We start from the raw sequence: 24,352 nt of genomic DNA on the forward strand, positions 1-24,352 counted from the left end.
AATATCTTTTAAATATACATAATCTTAAAATTTCTTTGAGTTAGTGTCTTTAGTTTGGATTATCCATATTGCTTCTAGCAAAATCTTAATCAAATTTATGAAAGAGATTAAATTAGAGTAATTACTATATGCAAAATTTGATCTTACTCTAAGTGGTCTTATATAATACCTTCCTATTTTTATTTTGCTTCATTCACACACACACACACACACACACACACACACACACATGAATTACTAATGGAACTAATGTTTTACCTGTTTGAATAATTTTATAAAATTAAAATTTGAAGAAAGTCTTTGTATAATTTCTAAATCTCTCCTGATTTTTCTATTGCATTAAAATTTGTGAAGGTTCACTTTGTACATTTTGTTTCTTTTGACAAAAATTATTTCCATTCCTAAGTGGAACAAACAACAACAAGAAAAGCCTGAATATTGCCAGAAACAAATAGTTCAAGAAAATTTAAATATGTGGTCATTGAATACTTTGCACAATAAATTGTTTTTTCTAAGTTCAGTAAAATGTGTCAGAATTGTGCTTCAGGAATAATCTTCAAGAAATTAAAAGATGATTATTTCAAAGTGAATGATCTTCTAAAATTGTTGGTTTTAACAATTCAAGTTGAAAAGAAGATTTTAAAGTATAACAGAAATCTCCTTTACTTTTTTATTCCACTTTCCACTTAAAATGGAAATCACTTAAGATGATGCTGTAATAGAGAATGTTTATGGGTCCTTTTTCCCCTTTTGAAATTTTCCGTGGGCACAAAGTCCCTTTCTGAGATAATTCTTTCTCATGGAAGAGGATTTCTGTGATAAGGAACTTAGTTTTCCTCTTAGCTAGGTTCCTAAGTGGTTTTAGTGGTTTGAACTTTTGTGCAGGAGGAACAAGAAAAAAAAAAAAAAAAACCACCAGCCTGTATCATATAGACCACCGAAGTGCCATCCGACACAAGAGGCTTTCAGTCACCATTAACCTCAGCTCCTTGAAAATATAGATTTACACATTTTACTTGAAAGATTATTGCTTTTTAATTTTACTTTCTTTTATTTAAATGTCTACATACAAAGACAATATATAAAAATGCACAGTGAATCCTGCATTTTGAGATTGGATGATGTCCTCAGATATCTACTCTATGCATTATCTATTAACTGAGAAGTCTAAATTCCTTGTGACCATTTATAGGTGTTTCAGCAAAGGATAATTCACATTCCTGAACTGCATTAAAAGTAGCAACTTCAGTAAGAGAGATTTATTCTCCTTAAAATTTGTCCTGGAAGGAAATGGGATGTGAGGTCTACAAGTATGGACTCAGAGGACAAATTGTACAGATTCAAATTCTTGCTATTGTATTTGCTAGATGTTTAAATTGGAGTAAATATTTGATTTCCTTTAGTAGTATATTTCCTAAACTTTTCTTTTATATAAATTTTCTGGTCTATAAATTGGGGATAATTATAAATTTTCTTCAGTTTCCTTTTCTGTAAAATGTAATAATAATATCTACCTTGCAGGATTGTTGCAAGGAATATGATATATAAACTCTTAGTACATGATAAGCTAATGATAGGAGTTAACTCTTCCTGTTTAAAATATATGGGAGAATTGTGTTGCCCAGCTTCCCTTGTTGGGCTACTCTGGTTTAGGCACACAAAGTCCTTTAATTTTCAGATAATTGTCAAAATGGTATTCCTGCTTTGAAATTATTGCTCACTGATATTTCACACAAAACAGACTTTATTTGCACCACATACCATGTGGCCAAATTTGATTATGTCAAGAGAAAAATCTGATCTGTGGGAAAACAGAACATTCCCTTACTTCCTATGTGGCATCTTCCAAGGATTGGATTGAAAAAACCCAAAAAAACATAGTCTGAAGATATATTTTGGAACTTTGAAGTCATATAAATTTGGAGCAGGTAAACCAATAAAGCTGCACATTAGCAGAAAGGATCAACCATAAAAAGAAATAAGGAAGAAGAATCTGGGAAATGAGGTGATAAAGGGGACCCTGGGGGCTGTTTAGTTAAGTCTCAGCTCCTGAGTCTCCTTCTCTACCTCTATATAAGCTTACAATAAGCCTAAAACATGTCTTCTTTTAATTAAATAAAGGCATGCTCACCTAATGAATTTGAACTTGATGAGTGATTTCTATATATTTCAAGAAAAATAACTCCAACCCCCGAGAGGTGTTTTTATATTATAAAATTATAGCATTTAATGAAAATGCATGAAGTGATAAGTATAAGTATGCATATACTTATATATGTGGGGCTGGCAGGGGTGAGTTGATTCCAGAAAGTGCCAATAATTTCTCAGCTGACAATGAACTTTGAAGAAGTTATATCTAATAGCTGTAGATATTTGAAAAGAAGTCCATTGAAAAGATACACAGTAAAACAAAAAAGGATAAATTTTCACACACAAAAAAAATGTATGTGTATGTGTGTAGAAGGGCAACCCACACAGGTAAATTCCTCCAAAAGCATGTTTCAAGAGAAGCTGACCAGATTGAGTTTACTCAGAGATTTGGAGGGAAAGGAGCCTAGGTAGAAGAGATGAGGGGGAGGAAGAGAATGTTTAAATATTAGTGGGAAGGAGTGATATTACAGGGAGGCTGCAAAGAGTAGTAAAAATAGCTCAGAGTTATCTTTAAAGGTTTGTGATAGAATCCTAGTTTTTCATTGGACAAATTACTCACCTCCCTACTTTGAGAATTCTCACTTTAAAATTGGAATAGCAGTACTTGTCATGCAAGATTTTCATGAAAATTAAGAATAAGGACTTTGTCCTCAAGCCAGCCTGGAATCCCATCCTGATTCATAACCAAGTCTCATGAAATGCTTTTCTCTCTTACAATGATTTTTATTATTATAACTTCTCAATCAATAGGTTTATTCATGAAAGGAAGAATGGAAGATTAGCTTGAACCAGCATGGTTTAAACAACAAGATTTTAGCCTACACTTTTATCAGAATTATATTTCTATATAATTTTTAAAATGTTATTTATCATTTATAGATATACATGACAGTAGAGTATATTCTGCCATATTTTTACAAACATGAATTGTATCTTATTCTAATTAGGATCTCAGTCTTGTGATTGAACATGATGTGAAGATTCATCGTGGTTTGTTCATATATGTAACCACAAGGCAAATTGATTTTCTAAACAGCACATGAGTTACTGAGGACCAGCAGAACTCTAAAACTATTTTTTGTTCATGTTCTATAATTACACATCTCTCAATCCTCCAAGCTCTTAAAGCATAATTCCTTTGTTTGCTCATGTGGCTGAACAGTTGTCATACTTATGCAGTTATAATAGGGACTCTTTCTTACACAGTTAAATTTTTGAATCCTTAAGAAATTATTAAGCTTACTTATAAGAAATTTTACAATTTTTATATGCTCAATTATGGCTTGGTCAAGTTACTTAACCTTTCTGAAGATCACTTTTCTCACATGTGAGGTAGAGTTAATTACAAATAAATCTTCACATATCACCAAATTGTGAAGACAAATACCAGTCACATTGGAAAAACCCTGCAAACATTTACAACATATACAAGGTCTGCTACATTCATGGAAGCAAGCAAAACCAGCTCAAAACAGTCAGTTTTCTCAAACATTCTATATAATTGGCCCATTTCCATGTTACATGAATTTATAATATTTCTCTAAATTTAGCCCTTTGTATTTACTGTAAAATCCATGTCAAAAGAAGCAGTAGAGAAGAGCATCTCCATGTACATTAAGAAAAGTCAAAACACAGATGAAAACTCAATCGCTAGTGTGAGGAAATATGCCCTTTCAGGAGTTTATGATCAGTTAATCTGTGTGGGGAATCCTTTGAGAATAAGACAACACTACAATTCCCTTGGCATTGGCAATAAGTTTTGTGGTATTTATTTTGAGTTGCTACCCAATATACATTCTCATCTTCTTTCATAATAAGCTGAGTTTATTGCAGATGGGGAAATGGGCCCAGAAAAATATATTCATCTTCCTAACCTCTGTGTAGACAGGGTGATCATGACAACAATTCTGACTAATTAGATGTCGGAATCCCGTAGTGGAGCTTCCTGGAAATTTTTGCAGAAAGGAAACATGCAATATTTATGCAGGTTTCATGCTCTGGTTTGTCTTTTCACCTTCTTGTCTTCTTGTCAGGAACCTAGATATTATGCTTATTATCTTGAAAGTCACAGATAAGGAAGATGAAGAAAAAAGATATCAAAGCTTAGGTAGTCCCTGAGGCAACCCTAGATTCCCAGGCCCCCAAACTTCTTGTTCGAGGAAAAGATTAAGTCCTTTAGGGCATTGTTGGTTGGGCTTTCTTTTGCCTAAAGAGTAATTCACTAATACTGGAATCATTTTCAAAATTTTTCATACCATCAAGACATGGGTGAATTATATGTCGTATAATGTGAATACTAATATGAAAATGAACAAAAAAGAAAGAAAAAGGTAAAACTTTTAAGATGAGTGGGATCCAAAATATAATTTTGGGGGTTGTAGTAAATGTACAAAGGAACAAGAGGAATTAGGAGACTTGGTAGAATAAATGAGTCAGATTTATACTGAATGAAGTTGATCTTGTCTCAGTTTGAGTAACTATTAAGCCTCCTCCATAGAAAATAGCAGTGTAAGCTAAAGCCCTTTCTTTAGTTAAGGCCATATGCATACTTTATTACTTATTTTATTACTTTATATAAACACATATATATGCACATGCATGTATGTATGTATATATTTTAAATCTATGAATTATGGGGCTATATTAAAAAGCTAAGGAAGCATAGAGATTATGAAAATTGGAAAATATCTTGGTTACCAACTTCAGTTTATAGATATTCTGAATAGCACATTAATTTAAGGTACTTGTGAGATTTATGTCACAGGAACCTCATGAATCTACATTAAGAAAATAATAGAAAGATAAAAGCATTTAAAACAATTACACTTTTTAAAGAAGATTAACTGATGTGTGTTCTTTCTAAATGATATTCAGGCAATTACTATTCAGTCTTGCTAAATTATATATCTCGAATCATAGCTTCATAATATTTTGAAGTTAAAAAGGAACCTTAAGTATATGCTGTTCATCTTCTTTATTTTTTTTTCTACTGCAAGAGAACTGAGTCCTGGGACAGTGATAGAATTACCCAATGACCTTCATTCAATTAAATTCTTTGTTAAAGTGATTCAGCTTTAATATTTCCAGTTGCTAAAGGTACTTGAATTGTCATCTTCCAATTTGCAATTAAAAATAACTATGAAAAATTTAACAGAATTATGATGACAGAGGTTTAATATTAAAATATTAAAATCTCAGAAAATAAGCTAGATAGGTATGAGTGAAACTTTGGAGTCCATCATTCATCCAGTATAGGAAAGAGGAGATTGCCCTGAATTCCTTTTATAGTTAATATATTATTTCCTCCATTTCCTTTCCCTAGCTAATTGTTAAAATAACAATAAACATTAAAGACTCTTTCTTGTTGTATATTAAAGGATATTATTTTAATGCTACATATAAGCCTGTCAGGTTTATGATAAAAGAGTTTCTTTGCATTGCATGTTCCCTTGGCATCCTTTGGTTCCAGGAGATTAATAAATTTGAAAAGTTCTTATCATTATGAATTTTTTCTTTGTCTTTTCTATGATTTTTCTGGGACTTGAAGGACACTGCAACAACTAGACAATTTTTTTTTCAGTTAACACATTGAGAACTGAAGATAAATGGAGACTTACTGTGGTTGACCAATTAAATGATCATCATTTCTTATGGTAACAGCTTATTAAACACTTTTGCTGCACCTGTGGCTCTTAGTTTTCTGTTCGTTTTGGTCTCTATATTGAATATTGATTAAAACAGTGAACAACTCATTTATTTTCTGAAAAAGTGAGAGTTGTTATTCTCAATACTCTCTGCTCCTTTTCCTAACTGTCCATCTCTGTTTCACTCTTCTCTAAGAGACTAATTTTTAATGTAAAACATGGCTAAGCATATGGAGATTACATGGACAAAAAAGAGTAATTATTTCAAGACAAACATCATAGTCAAAGGTAAAGATTATAATAGTATTCCATGATTGGAAGGAGGTGAGAAGACATGAAGACATGAATTTTTTTTGTTTGTTTTTTCCTCTATTGGTCAAACATGTAATCTGACAGAGAATGTTTTTAGGAAATAAAACAGCAATAACAACAACAAAAGACAACTAAACATTCAGAGCAATGACTATGAGAGTAGTTTCTATAATGAGTTTCATAGATTGTGAAGAACTTCATGTGATATGCAAGTTTCTCTCACTATCATATGTATATGTGTGTATACATCTATCTATATCATATATATCTATATCTATATACACACATGTGATATACAAGATCTTTTGGCTGCAAGTGACAGAAACGCAACACAAAATTATTTATTCAAAAAGTGAGATGTATTGCTGCAAACAAAGGTCACATAACAACAGAGGAGAAATTTCAGTGGAAATAAACTTGCAACTTGTTTGTTATTAAAATTTCTGCCTTTTGTCTTATCCCCACTTTTTAGAGTCCATTCCTTTGTAACATTCCACACAAATCACATCAGTTTGTAAGACGTTGGAACAAGGACATATTCAAGTTTAATCTGTACACCAAAAGTTTATCAACTAGAGGAAAGCCTTTCTCACAACTTCCAATTGCAAAATTGATGGGGAACACTATTGTGGGTCAAGTTGGTGTCATAAATGGCTTATATTTCAGTTATTCTGTCCAAGGAAATGTAGTATTGTTATTGTCTTACTTTAAATTATATACTCAACCAATTTATTTTGATGGCAGGAACTATGATTGACTCAAAAACACTAGAAGCAAATGGCTTCAAGAAGCATTTCCCCAGATAATGGAAGGATTACATAGGGTTCTAGAGTAATTTTTCTGCTAACTGGTCAGCCCAGCATAGGCAGACACATACACAACAACATATTCCAAAGATAAGGTTAAAATTATTGCTGAAACTTTTGATTATGGAATATATATATTCATCTTTCAACTTTCAACTACATCACTAATTCCTGATTTAGACTTTTATTTCTCATTAATAGAGTAATCTAGAGATACATGACTAAACATATGATGGATGGGGTGAAAAAATATAACACAAGAGCCAAAATACGTATCCCATTGAAAATGAAAAATAGCACTTTGAAAAATTTATATTGGGCTATATGTAATACAATTTAAGAAAAAAGGCTAGTTTTAAAATGGCATTTTTGGATAAATACATGGAACTGAAGACTATTATGCTAAATTAAATAAGCCAGTTCAGAAAACCAAAGTTAAAATATTCTTTCTGATATATGGATGCTAACACACAATAAAGGGGGAGGAGGGAAGAATAGAAGTTCATTGGATTAGACAAACAAAAATGAAGGGAAGGAAAGGGGGATGGAGGTCGTAAAGATAGTAGAATGAATCTGACTTCCCTAAGTTCATACATAAATAAATGACCAGTGAAATTCCACATCAAGTACAACCAAAAGGATGGGATCCTAATTAGGATAACTCATATTCCATGTATGTATAATATGTCAAAATACAGTCTACTGTCATGCATATCTAAAAAGCACAAATTTTAAAAAATTCTAATTTTGATTTGTTCCTTAAGTACATAATGGTTATATTTAATATTCTCCAACATTATTTAGAATTTTACTATTTCTCCCTTGTTTCTTAATTTCATAAATTTATAAAAAAGTGTGTTAAAAACCCACAAATAAAAGTTTATAAAGTAAAATTAAAAAGCCAGAATCTATAATCCCTTTATAAATACAAGTCAGCTCACTTTCTTATCCATTTCTATGAGGTTAGTTTATTCTTAATGACTTATACTTGTCTTTATTTTTTCTCCTTTTGGACTGAAAATGGAACAGAGTAGTATTGACTCATGGTCCCTAGTATTTCTAATTGGATCCAGTGTCACATTTGGTTCCAAAAAATGCTTTTCAAGAGCTGCTACCAGGCAGTGAAGATACAAGGCAGGCCCATTCTTGTGAGGATTGGTAGGTAGTCTCATCTGTGTGACTTTGGCTTGAAGACTCTTGTAACTGTACACTCAAATGTTTAAGATTCTTCCTACCAAAACCTTCCTTCTTTGCTCTCTCCACATTGTCTCCAGCATGCTAGTCTGAAATCTCCACCCCCAATTCTGACTTGGTATTTTCTTCTAAATACCAAGAGAATCTTTCCAATTGTATTTTTGAGGGAACTTTATTTTATATAGAAGTTTCTTGCCTTTTTTTTTTGGGGGGGGGGGTAAAATTTCTCTTTTACACTGTGATTAATAGGTTTTATGTATGTGCTAAAAAGATTTTCCAACACTTATTTAGAAAAAAAATTCTATTTAATACTTCCATGCTTTTGAAGTTTTCTTAATTCCTCATATTCAGTTAAACTTTTCTTGGGAAGGAGTCCTGGGGATTGAACTCAGGGACACTTGACCACTGAGCCACATCCCCAGCACTATTTTGTATTTTATTTAGAGACAGGGTCTCACTGTGTTGCTTAGTGCCTCGCTTTAGCTGAGGCTGGCTTTGAACTTGCTATCCTCCTGCCTCAGCCTCCAGAACCACTGGAATTACAGGCATGCTCCACCGCACCCAGCTCAGTTGAATTTTTTAATGGTGTGAGTTAAGTTTATTCAGTTATTCAGTTTATTGACCTAATAGCATTTGTTGGAATAACCTATTTGTTCCCTACTACCTTTAATCACTAAATTCCTACAGAAATATAGGACTATTTCTTGAAGCTGTAGTAAGCTCTACTAACTTATTTATAAGAATTTGATTTGCTAACATTTAAATGTAATTTTCAAATAATATTTGGGTATTTGAGTATTTGGGTATATTTCCTTCACTTTGCTTTTGTAAGAATTTTTTTTTCCAGTCTTCCATTCTTGTTTATTTCAGCTAAACATGCTAGATCAATGTACATTAACAAATGATTAGGACACATTATTGAAATTATACTTACTGATATTTAATTAAAGTTATGGAAAACATATTTATAATGGTATTTCTATTCAAAGGAATTGTAGGTCTGCCAATGTATTCAGGTATTCGTCGTCCAGTTCTAGAAAGTTTTGTTAATTTCAGCATATAGCTCTTGTTGGTTTCTTGTTAAATTGATCCCTAGGTAGATATAGAATTTGTTGCATTATTTAATTTTAAGTGTCCTTTATGGCTGTTGTTGCAAAACCATTGAATTGAGCTATAAGGAATTCATATATATTTCTGGATTTGATATTTTCTATTCAAAACAGAAATAGAAAACATTTTTAATATGTAACCTTAAGTTAATTAAAATTATTTGAAACTAACCTTGGTTGCTTGGTTACTTTATTTTTTTTTTCTATCTTGAGCTATTAAAATTATTTATAATCAAATACAGTAGTTCCCATTTATTTTTTTGTTTTTGTTATTCCTTAAGAATATTGGAATATTTTTTTTCAGGTATTATGGCTAATTCGATATATGTTCATATATTAGCTCAATCCTTTATTTAATATGCATATTCCCAAAACATAGAAACAAGTCTTTTTATCAGTGATTACAGCAGATTCCAAAGACAGTGATTAGAAACAGGTAAAAGCAAGACAAATGCAAAATTTACATCTTCCCATCATCTCTTAGGAAAGATACATTTGATAGAACCCCTAATTACATTCAAAGCAACAGAATATATTGTGTAACACTTCAAGGGCCCTTTGAAAATTCTAGTCTTGGTGCACTGCTTTTTCCATTATCAAGTGAAATATGCCAACAACATTTTGATACTTACAAGTGTGAAGCATTATGAAGTTTCCAACACAAAATAATTCTGGTTCTTTAATAAAGCCTCTCATTTTCTTTTGATCAAATTAGCCAAAATTTTCTTGGGCTGCTCACAAGTGGGAAATATTTATTATTCTTGCATCATAAAAGTTTAAAGAATATTGTCATTTTCTATTTAACATTTTTGAGAACATTTTGTAAATGAATTTTAAGAAACAAGGCAGAGTAGCTAGCGAACACCTTATCTTAAACATTTTACTTATTACCTGGCACATTACATAAAGATACTGAAATAAGAGGTTATAGGGATATGATTAAAGAGTAAAAACTAATGTTTGTCTAGTAATCTACAGTTTACAAAGCACATGAACAAAGAGTTTTACGTTTAGCAATAGATGTATTCATCTCATTCTGCTTGGTCGGTGCCCAGGGCAGCACTTATCTTATGTGTCAAATGACATTAGTGATCCTTCTGCTTCTCATAGGGATTTTAGGAAGAATATATAGCCATGTTTAAGTGAATGTTCTTTTTATAAAATCATATATAAATATCAGAGATGTTCATTGTACAAGAATCATCATTCAAACACGTTATTTGAAAATAATTTAAGCACTAAGCAAAATCAATGAAAATAGCTGTTTCTGTTTTTGATTTTTCACAACCCACATTAATAAAATTGGGTAAAATCTTCTGGCCAAGGTGACACATTCCTGCAATCCAAGCAGCTCAGGAGACTGACAAAGGAGAATCATGAGTTCAAAGCCAGCCTCAGCAACCGCGAGGCACTAAGCAACTCATTGAGACCCTGTCGGTAAATAAAATACAAAATAGGGCTGGGGATGTGGCGCAGTGGTCAAGTTCCCTGTGTTCAATTCCTGGTACAAAAAAAAAAGAGGTGAAATCAAAGAAATATATTTTAGCAACAATAGGGCTATCTCAGGTAAGGAAAACTCATTAGTTCAATAAACGTTGGGGCTTCCCTAGCTTCCATGCAACTATATCTTAGGTAATGGTTGATGACCTCAAACAGAGAAATATTTGCTTTAACTGGGTCCTAAAAAGTTTTCTATCTTTTCACTTCTTTCATTTACTTTATTCACTTTCATTGTTCCCTTTTTATGGTTTCAGGAAAGAACTTATTTCTTTCAACTTCTATTGGAATGGAAGAAAATAAAGCAATTTAAAATTTTAGAATTATTCAATTGTATGTACACTTCAGAGTGACACATGTAAATGTGAATATGTGTGTGTACATGTGTATTTTTACATATATTTAAATACATATACACATATGTATCACATATACACACATATGTATCATCATTAAATCCTTACAGATATTTTATGGCTACTTTTATTATTATCATTATTTAAATAAGGAAACTATGATTTGAAATTTACTACAAGTGCAATAAATAATACATTATTGGACTATGTGAATATGATTTTCCAGAAAAGGTAGATTTTCTACTTCTGTTTGTGGTTATTTTTTTTTTCTATTTTTTTTCTCCAGTACTGTAACATTTTTTTCATGGTCAAGTGCAGAACAAATGAACATTTCCCAATTTATGTTTTAATGTATTTAAGTTATTCAGTCTATTTTGATAATGATTTCCCCAGGGACATATAATTCAATTTTTAACACAGCAGTCACATGTTTTCAGTACCCTATTCCATTTACTTCCTCTCTACAGTAACCAGAATAATGGTCCCTACACACTAGTCCATATTAAAGTCGCAGATAGCATTAATGTTGTTCGCCAGTTGACCGATGCCGCAGTCCGGCTGCAGCAAAGAACTTGTGTAGATTGATACAGCAGGAGTGGGAGCCCTTTATTGTAGGACAGGAGGGGTATATATACATTCCACACAGCTTATCTTAATTAATATAAACTAGATACAGCAGTCAACCAATAAGGAATCGCCACACTTAATGGCTCGCTGGTGTTACTTCTCAAATTACTCCCTTTGTCAAAATGCCAGGTGCCATCCAGACTTGTTTACAGACCCTAACATTTGCCAGGCGCCATCCTGACTTGTTTACAGACTCTAATATTTTCCCCTTTTGTTTAATTTAAATAACGACCATAGTGGTTTTTACACAAACACCATAAATAATCTGCTAAGAGCAGAAGGGAAGGATACAAAATGTCACAATACCAAGCCAATTGATGGCTCCATGCAAGAAGCCCTTGGAAAAATTATACCAGCAATGACACCTTTTGCAAAGATACTGAGTTACAATTTGTTGTAGATTACAGTTTGTCTCAGTCCAGATAAAACAGTGTCTCAATAGATTAATTTACAGTCCAGGTAAATCATAATCCAGGTAAGTCCTGCAGGCAGCTAGCTTAAGTTCACAGTCCAGGTAAGTTCTGCAGGCAGCTAGCTTGATCCGAAGTTTCGTCCGTTTCTCAGCCGAAGTTTCTTCTGTTTCTCAGCCAAAGTCTTGTCCGGTTTTCAGCAACACTGGAAATTCTTCCACCCTCGTTTTCACTGGCACTGGGACGAAGTAGGAACTCCAGCAATGATGTTAAAGAAAATCCTGTAGTATTCCAGCAGGCACTAAGAAAACAAACTTCTGGAAAATTTAGTACACTATTTCAAGGTTTTTTACATTTGAAATAGGCCTTAATGGCGTTCATTACTCATTAGCTTCTAGGTGTGGGAGAACCATTGTAGTTACTGGCCTTGGAAATGATCAAATTTCAGGGACGCCTTGTGCATCTTCTGCCCAGCTGCAGCGTCCTCGGGCAGCCCCAGATGGGGAGCGTCCCAACTCAAACTGCCACCGGGCACAGGGAGCAAAAGCTTTCGAGATTGGGCCTCCAGGTTAGGTCTGGATTTGGGCTCTTGGCAGTGGCGGCCCGCTCCCTGGGCAGGGGGCGGGGAAGAGCCTGCTGCCGTTGCTTGGAAAGTCCTTGCTGTGCCAAGACCGGCTTGCCCACGTGGTAGCTGCTGCTCCAATTCATATACCCTCCGGTAAAGAAAAATATTTAGTAGTAGCCTTTTGTTGCAACTTTTTTCCTGATAATCTTTCCTCCTCTGAACTTTCTTCTTTTTGATTAGAGTTCCTGGGCTTCCATCAACATATGCCCTAACTGCTCTTGGTTCCATTGGGGTGCCTTCTTCTCTTAGTAATTTACTTCCATATTTTCATCACAAAGACAATACAACATTTCAAGACAAAACAAGACACAAACATACTGTATCAATCTTTTCCATTTTCTCAAAATGGCCATTTTTCCTCTCGCCCTATCTAGGGACGAGCAGATTTGCTCCCGTCCTATCTTTGGACAGGCAGCTTTGTTTTTCGTCACTTACCCCTGAGTGTCCTGGGGCTCCCCATATGGGCCACCATCTGCCACCGTCCAGCTGCAGCAAAATAACCGGGGGGTGACAAACAACTTGTTTAGATTGATACAGCAGGAGTGGGAGCCCTTTATTGTAGGACAGGAGGGTATATATACATTCCACACAGCTTATCTTAATTAATATAAACTAGATACAGCAGTCAACCAATAAGGAATCGCCACACTTAATGGCTCGCTGGTGTTACTTCTCAAACCACTCCCTCTGGCAAAATGCCAGGTGCCATCCAGACTTGTTTACAGACCTTAACATTAACCACTCCCTCTGGCAAAATGCCAGGTGCCATCCATACTTGTTTACAGACTCTAACAGACCTACACATAATGATGTTAGTTGAGATAATCAGTGGGCCCAAAGCAATCACAAGAATCCTTAATAGTAGAAGAAAGAATCTGAAAACAGAATCAGAGAGACCATATGAGCAAAACTAGGCCCAACAATGATGGGTTTGAAGATGGGGAAAGGAGACCAGGAGCCAAGGAGTGGCTTAGAGGGATCTGAAGAGTGAGGGGAAACAGTTTTTAACCTGCCAGAGCTCTATTTTAGCCACTTCTATCCTAAAGAGTGTAAGATAATACATTTTTCCTGACAAGTGACTAAATTTGTGGTAACTTATTACAGCAGCAAAAATAAATAAAAGAATCACTTACCTCCTCTTCTAGAATGTAATCACTGCCATGACCTGCAAGGTTGTCTCTTGGATTATTGATTTAGTCCTGGTTCTTAGAATTTTGTCAAGTATATAATAAAGCTTCCAATAATGACTGAAGGAGGAAAAAAAAGGGAAGGAGGGGAGAGAAGAGGAAAGGGGAAAGGAATCCATCCAACATTCTGCTCAAGACCACTTAATAGCTTCTTACTCCATTCAGAGTAAAAGTGAATCTCATTCAATTCTACCAAATCTGTACTGCAGTCTCTATTGCTTCATTAATTGGTCTGTGTTTGCTTACATTTTTTTTAATCTTCTTGAGCACAATACCTTAGCAATACTGACTTCCTTTCAATTCCTCTGGAACGTGAAGCATATATATATATATATATATATATATATATATATATATATATATGCTTATATATATATATATTCCTTTAGCAGTGAGTTCTTCTCTGAACACATGATATGCATCCCTACATCTCTGCACACCCCTTTCCTCTGCCTTGGAATCCTCCATTGCCTCATTACCACCTCCATATATTTTTAATGTTTATTTGCTTGTTGTCTATTCACTAGGAGGATATAAACATACACAGGGCATTTTTTTCTATTTGCTTTTCTGCTATATTTGGAGCATAATAGATATTTTAAAATATTAATTGAACAGATTATATGATTCCAGTAAAAGCTCGTCTTTAATTGCCCCACACTTTGCTGTGGCATCTCAAAAGATCACTCCAGGAGAGACTGAGATTTATTCAAGAAAACAAAGAGTGACATATCTTAGGCTATTGTCTGAAATCTGAAACACTATTTAGCTATAATCAATTTGAAAACAACCAAAATATCCACAAAAATAAAAGACTTTAATTGAATAAGAACTTACATAAAAAAGTTTTGAAGTATATCACTGAAACAAGTTCAAGAACCCAGCACAAATTACATGGTGTAAGAGCATCAAGGGACACAACAATAAAGAAAAAAAAAGTTTATGTCCTTAGCCATCTGAGTTATGTCCTACATGAGCTCTCTTGAAAGACAAAAAAATAGAAAGTAACATAAGAAGTCACTGAACATCTACTGTAGTTTACTCAATACAAGGTTGGAGTATAAACTACAGTTCTCATTCCCAAGGATGAAAAAAACTACTCTCATCAAATTCTGATGTTATCTTTATAAAATTCCAAGCATCTTTAAATATGATATATTTATATTATTTGGAATAATATATCATCTGGTAAGAATCAAGTTCCCACTAGTCAAGGTTCACTAAATCACTAATAATACCATTTTGTTAGAATCCAATCCTATGAATGCAGGTACACACATGGTACACTAAACCCATTCTCTGTCAATACTATTAACAATGAACAGCAACCAGTTTCCTTTGTTCTGGAGATTTCTTCTTTAATTCTACCCTTGTACAGTTCTAATTTGGACTTAAAATTAAATTGATATGATAGATTAAAGAGAAAAGCATACATACGTAAATTTTAAATGACATGGGAATCCTCAAAAGGAAAGGAACACCTAAAGAAGTGGGAAAACTCAAATTATTCCATAGTAGTTTAAAGAGAGAGAGACAATTGTGAAAAATGCTTAAGTTATCTGGAAGGCTAAGGAAAATAAGGATTGTTTTAACAAGTTCTGCTTGTACAGAATTCTATCACCTATGATCCCATCTGAAGAATGCTTCTTTTCTTCAAGAACAGAACAGAGAGAACATCTTTCACATGACAGTATTTCATCTCCTGTTTCAGGAGAAACAGAGAGATTGGGATGGCTCTTTTGCATCTGCTATTTTCAAATGCCTTAGCTCAGGGATAGGTGTGATGGAGGATGCCTGTAATCCCAGTGACTCGGGAGATTGAGTCAGGAGGATTTCAGGTTCAAGGTCAGCTTGGGTAAATTATTGAGATCCTACCTTGAAATAAAATTGAAAAATGGCTGGGAGTATAACTCAGTGTCAGAGTGTACCTGGGTTCAATCCCCAGTACTGAAATAAATAAATACATATATAAAGGCCTCAGGTCAAAATAATCCTTCTATTAAAATGGCATATTCTGGGATACATATTGTGCCATACTTCTGTTCCAAATGCAGGGCAACATCAAAGAAATCTCTGAAGCATCTCTTCCCACCTAAAAAAATGAAGATGCTGTCCTGGTTTCCATTCCACAAAGTGAACTTTGGAAACCAGAATTCAAAGGGCCATGAGGAGGCATGCATGTGCTGTTCAAAAGTTGGAAGGTTGAATTACCACTGAATGTAATAAAGAGATCCCATAGGCAGAGGAGTTGAGTGTAGGCTCATTATTGATGCCTCAGAGATAGAACCTCATCTTCTATTGAGTAGCAGTGAACTGGGATTTGTGTGTGTGTGTGTGTGTGTGTGTGTGTGTGTGGGGTGTGTGTTTGTGTGTGTTTAAAGGCAGCTCAACCCTGTTCTCACTAGTTATGTCCTTTCTTCTTGACTTTTTGCAAAAGTTGGACTGACACAGTCTAATTACATCAAAGTATCAAAACAGATGGATTCTTTCTAAGCTATAATGTTATTTCTTATTTTTCTTTGTATTTGTCATGTCTAATTATTTTTGGAACTACCTAATACCAATATGATGGCAATAACCAGCATTGGTATAGATCTTCATAATTTGTAAGGCAGCATTTTCTTAGCGTTTTTTTTCCCTTAATATTTGCAGTAACTTTGTGAGGTAGATGTCACTGGCTACATTTTCCAGATGATAAAATAAAGAGGTTAGATAATTTTGTGGATTATAAATTACAAATGATAAAGAACAGATTCAAGCATGTATTTTATGACCCCAAATCAATGACAAATTTTAATTAAAATATCTATTTCTGATTTTGTTCTGTAAATAGAACAAAACATATATTTACAATATAGTTACACTGACTTCATTCATTTCCCATTCTAGAGTAACAAATCTGTAGCCACACAAGGCTGGTCATTTGTGTTATGCTTCTGTAATTTCACATTCCCAGCTAATTATAGCCCTTTAAATCATAGTTTTTTTAAAAAAAAAAAATTTGTATTAAAATAATGTGGATTTTATTTACCTCCAACAAAATAGTCATCATCTTGATATTTATTAGGCATGAGAAAAAAATCATGCTTGCTAATTAAAAGGAAAAAACTATGTGAACAAAGATATCTGCAAATAAATAAAATTTTGAATGGACACCGGGTACATATTTTACTCAAATATGAAACCTATGAACTATATTCTTCCTTAAAATGAATTCAAATTGTAATGATGTTAAAATAGAATTAATTTTGTTCCAAAGTTACCTTAGTATCCATCTAAACTGTAAAAGTGGATACCTAATTTTCCTTTGAGAATTTTTATTGTAGATTTTGGAACAGTAAATCTTTAAGCTTTACAAATTTGAAGCAAAACCATGAGGAGGAAAGTCTATGTGATTAAAAATTCTGGTAACATCTTAGATTTTAAATAATATATAAAACAAGAAGCATTTTTTTCAAATAATTATTTTAGCAGTATTACTTACAAACCTGTTATTTGTTCTCTGTTAGGTGTACAGTTAGTTAAGGGTTATGATCTAAATTTAAAGAATAGTCGCATTAATTTTGATTTTGCCAATCTTCCCTTTTTCCTCAATAATATTGGTTATTTTTCAAATGTCACACAATTTTCTTTGAACCTGTTCCCTTCTTCCCCCATTTTTCATAATAATTTCAGTTTTTCAGCAAGGAATATTTCTAGTTTTTCAAAACTTTCATCTTAATATACTACTAATGTGAAATGAACTCAGCACAAAAACTGTGTAGTAATAGCCTTTAAAATATGAGCCTTGCATGAAGAAAAATATGTCTAGTGTGAATAAACTTTAAAAACTATTTTTATCCACAAAATCTGTAAGAATACCAGGTACCTCTTTTGGCATATATAAATTTGATTCACACTTAACTCCTCCACTCTGGTTTAAATGTCACTTTAACTTGTTCAACATTGCTCAACTAACAGGAATAAAACATCTTATATAATAATAAAATGACTTTTTTTGTCAGGTAACCTTACATGTTCTTTTTACCTGCTTGATATCAATTCAAAAATGATGTCAACATTGTAAATGATTACTTAACTCTTATTATTAGCTTTACTATAATCTATAGTGACATAACTTTAGTCACTGCCTTAAAATAAGTCATTTTATTAAAGGCATGTAAAACCAAACAAAAGGAGAGCTCTAAAGATAATCACAATAATGGTACCATTTTAATTTTGATAGAATTTTTAATTTCCATTCTATCCTATGACCTTCCCAATAATCTGGTAGTTAAGGTGTAAGTTATTATCCCTCCTTTATAGAGAAAGTAATTGGCACTCATAAAGTTTACATGACATGTTCAAGGTCACTTTGCTAATGTGTGGACATGCCATCATGGAGGTCAGTGCTTAGAATTAGAATTCCGAGGTCAGTACTCTTTCTATTGTACCAAACAGTAGTCCTGCTTTGCTACAACTTTGAACTTTAATAAAGAATAAAACATTTTCTTGTTACTATAAATAAGAAGCAAAATGTAGCATTTTCACTGTAGTTCTGAAATGAAGCTAATTGGCTTTATACATTTTGATGGTCTTATAGTGGGTATATAATATAGTGCATATAAAGTAAAAATATAAATTTAGGTGCTAGCACATTCATACTATGCCAAATTGTATTGAAAGAGAAAATAAAAGAATCATAATATATTGTCTTTTGGGGGTCTTCTGAAATAAATTTGAGAAAATGAAAACTGTTCAGATGCTTTTGTTGCATGAAAGTATCTTGAAATGGTCTCTATTTTAAATTCTTAGTCCTTGCTTCAGCCTTCTATTTTTATGGTACACACTTATCAAAGACACTATATAACATAAAGACTCATTATTTTTATAAACCAATAAGTATTACTTTGCTAGCTTAATACAATTTTTTGCAATTTATTCTTTAAGTGGCTCACAAAGTTCAAATGTTCAACAATTTTTGACATTCAGTTTAATTCACTGTTACCTATCTCACAGAAGTAAGCACTTACCCTGCAGAACATTTCCAACATACTTATGAAGACAGTTGTCATAATTCCAGTGGAACACTACTTCCATTGTCAGGGTAATCATGTATCTGTTCCCTGAGATTGTAGTAAAAAGTACCAATTCCAAATCATAATGTCCAATTCGTCTTTCAAGACTTTGGTAAACTACAACAAAATTGAAAACAAAAACATTTAAAATTATTTATAATTATTAAAATATATGTTTTCTATTTAAATTTTTTTCATGAAACTTTCTGAACAATTTAGGTTTCTAAGTTCTCTTAAACTGCTATGAAAACCGGGTGCAGTGCCACAAGCTTGTAACCCCAGCAGCTTGGGAAGCTGAGGTGGGAGGATCTTGAGTTCAAAGCCAGCAAAAGTGAGGTGCTAAGCAACTCAGGGAGACCCTGTCTCTAAATAAAAATACAAAATAGGACTAGAGGTGTGACTCAGTAGTGTACTGCCCCTGAGTTCAATCCCTAGTACCCCTCCCCACCAAATTGCTATGAAAGATATAAAAATATGTCACGTATTTATATTTATCTTTTATGTAATTCTGGGAATATTAAATAATCTCTTCAAATGCAATGATTCTCATTTTAAGCAGTCTCAATTTTAAAAATATCCTATCAATATTCAATGTGTTAAATGATGATTCCTTTATAGCATGAGAACTTTGAAAGGTACCAAAATTTCAATTATTTAGATTAATACAGATCATATATTCTCATACACCAGAGCGTTGGCATATGACCTTCTTTTATATTAATCTTTCTAACTATAATGGAAGGCTTTGACATTTGAGGCTGTAAAAGCATGGCTCACTACCTCTACAGTGTGGACAGTCATCTGCATCTCTGAAAATGTTCCTTCTGATTGTATTCAGCGTGAGGTCACTTTTTGAGAAACAAATTCTTTCTACTCCAATCATTTGCTTATAGAGATCCAGGTTGTTTGGGAGATTTTAATCATGATATAGAATAAGAAACTTCCAGACAACAAAAGATAAAATGTTCATCATTCTGACAAAAACAAAAATCCACAATGGCAAAAGGTTAGGAAGTCTTTTATCTAGGATAAAATGGTAAATAATAACCTCAAACAGTATCAGGTATTTGCAAAACTGAATCTTATTATATCATTGGGAAGAAGCAAAATTAGAAAATACTTTGGAGTTGCAGTACTTCAAAAACAAACAAATCAGTTTCTTTTTACATTTATAGTTTACATGTAAATATTAGCATGTATAAACAAGATGTTACCATACAAAACACAATACACAGAAAAGTAATTGTTATAGTTCTTTGTATTTTGTTGTTGTTGTTAAAACGCATTAAAGCTCAGCAGGAACAACTAATTTACCCAGTTAAGAGCTGGAGACAAAATTAAAACAGAAAAGTGGATAATACTGATAAGTGTTTCTCCCACTATATTCTTTGAAATTACATTCTATAACTCGTTTGACTATTTATTACATCTAAACAGAACTATAACCTGAAACATTTATCTTTGTTTGTATATGCAAATTTGCATGTATTTATCATACTTTTCACCAATCTAATTTGATACAGATTGCTCTTTGTCTTAGTTCTTTTTGTATTGCTATTAACAGAATACTTGAGACTGGGTAACTGGGTGTATGAGAATATATGATCTGTATTAATCTAAATAATTGAAATTTTGGTACCTTTCAAAGTTCTCATGCTATAAAGGAATCATCATTTAACACATTGAATGAGACTGGGTTCCCTCTTGCTGTGCCCAAAATTCAGAACACAGAGCTTGATAAACATTGATATGTAAGTGTGTGTGTGTGTTTGTGTGTGTGTGTAGGAATAAATGTTCAAATGTTGAAAATAAAGGTTCCATAAATAATCATATAAAAATTATGCATCCTCTGGCTACTTACTGATTTTGGCAAACATTTAAGAGACAATTCACTGTGCAGTTAAAAGGAACAAAAATTAAAATACCATCAAACTCTAGTATTTGAAAAACATGGAATTTGAACACAATGGAGTTGGTTGAGTATTTAACATATATATTCTCGGTCCTCTGTAGAGTCTGTGAGAAATTCATCACATGCACTATATCACCCAAATACAAAGTGTAAACCAGAGTCAGCTGGATCTTGAACCAACAGTTAAGCCACATGACCTTGTACCCAATCTCAATTTTCTTGTCTCTAAAATGGAAAAATTCATTGTTCATCTCAGGATGACTAGAGCACTAATTAAGACTATATATATATATATGTATATAGACTATATATATATATATATATATATATATATATATATCCACACACACACATATATAAATATATATATATATATATATGTACACACCTGACCTATATTAAGTATTCAATAAATATTAACTAATATTTGTTCAGTGTTGTGATTTTCTACTCAAACATTAATTGTTCCTAGATATACTTGGGAACACTTTAATTTAAAAAAAAATGTAAAAATAGTTTGAAAACCTTTACTTGCACTCATTATTTTTAAATATTACTATAATTTTTCAGATTTATATACTTTCTAGAATGCAAGTTTCAAAATTCAAAGTACATTGATGTATATGTATGTATATTTATTTAATAAATGTGAAATAAATAAATTAAATAAATGTTTAATGTTGATGAGCCTTCTTTGAGAACTTATTGAACGTAGCTGTCAAGAATCATGAAGCAAAAAAAAAAAAAAAAAGGTTTTCATAAGAATTTAGCTCAATTTAGCAAAAAAGACAAAAATAGCTCCTTTAAAAATTAAAATTTGGTTCCAAAGGGCATCTAAATTTGGGTAGACTTATTTTACCTGAACTTTCGAACCTGTTAAAAATTCCTCATGAGGATCCTTCATTCTCTCGTTATTTCTCTATCTTTGAAACATTGATATCTGTTCTTATGGTTTTCTTTCATTTTATTTCATCAAGGATTGCATACTTCATTGTTCTCTTACATGAACTTCAAATTTACCTGCTATTTATTATTTAAGAGCATGGCTCATCTTTTAACTACAATGAGAATGAACCTATAGAATTACTGAAAGAAATAGAATGTCCTATTCCAAAACAAAATGAGCTTTTCACACACACAAGTTCCTGATTATATCATTCCTGATTTTTACAAAAATAAATTGTTGTTTTACATTTTAATGAAGCCCATTTGCCCTTTGAATATCTTTTTATCTATTTTATTAACTTCAGTACATATAAGATATGGCAGTTGGAGTATAAATTGACTAAGAAAGCTGAAAATACAAGCAGATAGAGAAATAGTTATATTAAATAAAATCAGTACATCATTTCCTTTCATAAAAGGTATGTCTCAGAAATTTCTCCTAAAATGATTCAGATATACTTAGGAAGGTGGGGACTGGGGGCTGATGGAGGAAATTAATAACCTTTTAAACACATGTTAGAAACTGGCCCTCTGGATAATTGAGTCAAGTTGAAACCTTGCTACATGAAGAGCTCTTGTCTGTCAGGTGGGCCCTTGTTCTTTATGCTTTTAGATTTATCTTATCAGTTAGAAATGCTGATTTCCTTCTATTAAAAAAATACAAGAGAAAATTGTGATTGTTTATTTATCACAAGGTAAAAACATCTGAATTAGTCATATTGTGCTTTAAAACAGCCTACTAAATTGAGAGGTTTCTATGTTATTAACATTGTATTTATGTATCTCCAACTGGAGAACTGAGCCATACAAGGACAACAAATATCTGAGTCACCAGCAACAAATTATTATACTTTCTGATGCTGGTACCATCAGTATTACAGGGGTTCCTCTATACCCGCAATTTAAGATTATAATGTAACAACTTGGGGTCTTCATTATCTAAATGAAAGATAATTGGTTTTAGTTTAACATCTTTGTATAAATAGTATAATAATTTACTCCTTTAAAATGCCGCAGTCTGGCTGGGCACAATCCGGAGCCACTTGTCAAAAGAAACTAACTTTATTTTTAGAACCACACACGCCAAACAAAACAGCCTCTCAGGAAAAACCCTCAGAGCCCCAACTGCCACCACCAGCTTTCCACAAGCCTCTCTCTCCAACACAAGCCTCTCTCCACCTCCCACAATCCTCCTGCTCTTGAGGCCGATTGGCTGGGTCACGTGGGCGGAGCCAAAAAAGTCCCCCAATGAGCAGCTCCGTGGTCTGAAAGGGCAGGGAAACAGCCCAATGAGCATCATCGCAGAGGAGCCAATCAGCTAGATGTTGCTGGGGCCACTGTGAGCCAATCATCAGCTGGCAGCTGGAAGTTTGCTGGCAGCTGGAAGTTTGCTGGGGCCCCTTCGGCTGTGGCTCTCAACATCTCCCCCTCTCTGTTTAAACAACAAGCATGTGGCTTAGGGACCGTGCCTGCCTTAGGTTGTCCAATAGTACATATGGTCCTTACCCGTTAGGTTGGTACCATTGCAATTGGATCTTACCCGTCACTGACTACCGGTCCAGTATACAGCCACACCTGTGGAGAGGTCTTTCTACCAGTGGGGGGGGGGGGAGGTTCTTTGCCTCACCTCTGTTGGCCCCCAAATTTTAGCTGGACAATCATGACAAGCAGAAGGGAGGAATATACACCAAGCCAATTGACGGCTCCTTTTGGAAAAATTGTACCACCGATGACATCATCAGCAAAAATACCCCAACACTACCACAAGTCCCTGCACCAACAGATAGTTCACAATGCATACAGGTGAGTTCACAATGTGTCCAGGCAAGTTCTGCAAGCAGTTCAGTGATGGCTATTGCAGAAGCTGTAGATTGGTTTTATCTTTGACTTCACCAGTACTGGGATGAAGATAGAAATTCTGGCAATAATGGCTAAAGAAAAAATTATGTAACATTACAGAAGGCACTAAAAGAAAACAATTTTCTTAACAATTTACATTATCTTTAAGAGAATTATTAAATATAATGAAAAGGAAAGGTGAAAGTAAACAAACAGATATGTTAACCTCCTTTTTTGTTCACATATTAAAACAATTCTCAACAGTTGTTTACCCAATTTAAATTAAACCATTTAAATCACGTGAATATAAAAAAAAAATTTGGATCCATTTTTTCATGAGCGCTCATCATATATGATATATGGACATACGTACATTCAAACATATAACACAAAACACAAGTGTGCACACATAATATAATACATACATCACATAACCTAATAGTAAAGGCCTTATAACTTTTTACAGGTGAAATCTCCATTGCAATGTTTAAAAACTCTATAGTCAAAAATAGAACTGATCAGCAAAACATTAACCTAGGTCTGTATGAGCTCAAAAAACAAAATAGAATGTGGGAAAGGGCAATAATAAAATTGATATTGAAAAAAGCATCCTGGTTCTATCGCAGATGTAAGGATAGCCAAACTGGAGTTTTGGATATCAGCTGTTATGGACTTGAGTCA

The sequence above is a fragment of the Marmota flaviventris genome, chromosome 13 (genome assembly GCF_047511675.1).
Source record: "Marmota flaviventris isolate mMarFla1 chromosome 13, mMarFla1.hap1, whole genome shotgun sequence".
In the NCBI taxonomy this organism is placed as follows: domain Eukaryota; kingdom Metazoa; phylum Chordata; class Mammalia; order Rodentia; family Sciuridae; genus Marmota; species Marmota flaviventris.